Source organism: Loa loa, assembly GCF_000183805.2.
Source record: "Loa loa unplaced genomic scaffold supercont3.600, whole genome shotgun sequence".
Lineage (NCBI taxonomy): Eukaryota > Metazoa > Nematoda > Chromadorea > Rhabditida > Onchocercidae > Loa > Loa loa.
Window position 1 is genome coordinate 730 of NW_018108780.1, and position 3114 is coordinate 3843.

Below are 3114 nucleotides of genomic sequence, written 5' to 3' on the forward strand. Positions count from 1 at the left end.
TGGACAGGATAGGGGAGACAGAAGGTCATTTTTAGAAGCAACAGTGATATGCTCCGACTGCTGCAAATGTTAATGATAGTGGAAATGATAAACTATGATGATGATGTGCTGATAATGATGATGATATTGGCGATAGTAATAATGATGATAGCAGTGGTAGTGGTAGTAATGGTGGTGATAACGAATTGATGAAATAGAAGTAGCAAAATCTATTGGGATGATATAGCGCATTAATATAACCATACACCTCAGTACTGAATCGAATCAGCTATTTGATTCGGTCAACCAATGCTAACACAGAAATCACATCACCTCGCATGACATCACAACACCAAATTCAAAATCATCGACCATGAATGGAAATCAAAGTAAATGGGTTTGTTCATTTCGCTCAATTTGATGGTCATCGGTGAAGCGATAACACCTCTCTCTATGCCGCATGCATGGCCGCAATTCAAGGAGAACTTGTTTATTCCACGAATTTTGGTACAACAATAGGTAATCGACAAAGTCAAATGAATGCTTCTTACTGTAACACTGAAGTGGTTCAGAAGAGTGAGAACAGAGAGCTATCAGAAGGTTAGATAAAGTATGAAAATTCAGAAAATTAAGTTATAGGGTCCATTTTGAATCACAAAATTGCCATGAAATTTCAATAAAATCTGATTACGACAAATTTATCCATCATAACATTCGCATAATTTTAACCTGATAATGGTAACCGATCGTACATTTTAGCGCATTTCAAAATGTCAACGAAATGGTGCAATATAATTTTTTTTTTTGAAAAAAAAGAAGGATGAATAAGTGTAAAAACTGTAATAATACAAATTTTAAATCATGAAATATTGGGGAAAAAAACCAATTTTTTTTTAATAAATTTAAAAAAAAATGAAATAACGAAATTTTGAATTAAAACAAGCGAAAAAATGAGCAGTAAATATTCAAACACGTCATCATTTTATCCTCTTTTTTTTTTTTCCGCGCTTTCATCCATCATTCACATTTCCTTATTTGAATGGTGGATAAAATTTACCGCTCTCTTTTTGAATTTGCTAGCAAAATGTTCATTTTTCCGCTTTTTCTTTTTCTTTTTTCCTCTTCCTAATTTTTCTATTTTGTTACAGTGTCATCTTCTTTTCTTCTATTCTTTTGCTGTTTTTGCTTTTTCTTTTTTTTTTTGTGGATAAGAAAGAAAAAAACAAGTGGAAAATATTCTACGATTATGAAAATGATAGGAACAAAGCAAAAAAAAAAAGTTATAACAAATAACTGTAAGTATTGAATTTGAATTTTTTTTTGAGAGTAAGAAGATCTGATCGTATAAGGATATTGATTTCAAATTATTCTCAGTTTGCTAATGATAATAGGTGAGAAGGAAAATAATGAAAAAAATAGAGAAGATAAAGAGAGAGGGAGAGAAAAGAACATTTTTGAAATCTTTTAAACGAGAGAAATTTAACATAAAATGAGCAATTAATTCAAATTCTATTCAAAAAAAATAAATTTTTTAAATTTTAAATTTGACAGAATTTTATTTAAACTAAAATGATAATAAGAATGAATCAATCTAATTGATAAATTCCGTTCCATTTAGCATTAAAAATTCTAAATTTACCAACAATTTCCATGGATCTAAAGCATATCAAGTTGTTTTAGGGAGGCGAAAAGAAAATGGAGGGACAGAGAGAGATGAAGAGAGATACAGGAAGAGAAAAATAAAAAAGATGCTTTTCGTAATAATTTATAAAAATGAGCAACAAAATCGAATTTCATTTTTCAAATTTTACAAAAAATTAAACAATACACAACATCAATGATTTGAATGATACGACAGCTCTACTGATGTAATCAGAAATGAAAATTCTATATAATTTTGTTAAAACTAAGAAATATTTCTCTAAATGATAAGATTATGTATGAGGATAGTAAAGATTGGACAAATGATAACAACGATTGACCGATTGATTTTATGGGGAGGGAAAACAGTTTGTTTGAATTCATTTATCAGATATTCTCATGACGTAATTTGGCGTGCTACTCATACTTTCCTTCAACTGATCTTTGTCCATTATGTAGCTTCAATCTCTTGGCTCATTTCACTATCGATCCTGGCACCTTTTTCTTTTTCCCCTATCCCCCCCACCTTCCTCCTAATCACAATCAATGCTATGTCATACTCTTTAGGGTCCAGCATACTTATTAGCACTGGAACAACTGTATCCGGAAATAACATGCAAAATTTCTATTTGGAAACAAATCTGCCTGAAAGTTAAACAAATAAACATCAATAATGTTTATACAGTTGTGTCATCATTGGTAATAGTAATTTGTCATGGCTGATTTCACATGAAACATTTTACAATGTCTCATTTTAATGTATATTAAAAAAAATTTTTGAGATGATAAATAAATATTACAATCTACTACTATTATACTACTATTACTACTACTACTACAAAACATATAAAAACTTAATCTTTTTGATTCTTCAAGACTTTGAGATTCATATAAAATTAGTCTCGTAAATGTCTGTTAAATTTTCTAACTTGAAATTTTATATTTTGAACATTTATTACTCCAATATTTGAAATGTTTGGTTAATAATCGCTTATTCGTCATGCAGCAGTGATTGAGCGTTAGCGTGTCAGTTAAAAATCTAAATTATCGCTGTCATAATAATTCAAAATTTAATACCAAAATTACTGTAATTAGAGCGATTTATTATTCCAGTTCCCAAAATCCACCAATTAGTATTTGTCATTTGTTACAAGATAATTCCTCGCCTCAAATGAAATATGAATTTAGCTATTTTCCAATTAATGAAATAATCAATTTTATCATCAACTACTTCAATTTACTGCTAATTTGTTGATTTTTTCAATTTTTTTTCCTTTTTTTTGGTTGATTTTTCAAGTTCATTTTCAACCTTTTCTGTTAATTTTTAGAGATTTTTTTTTTCCCCTAAATATTTGAACAGTAAATATTAACATATCCTACAAAGATTACAAGTATGAAAATATTTTTGAACAGATTTTGAAAAAGAAAAAATGAGAAATTAACCGATCGCACAAATTAAAATGAAAATATTCACTGCCATTTTATAGGAGGGGG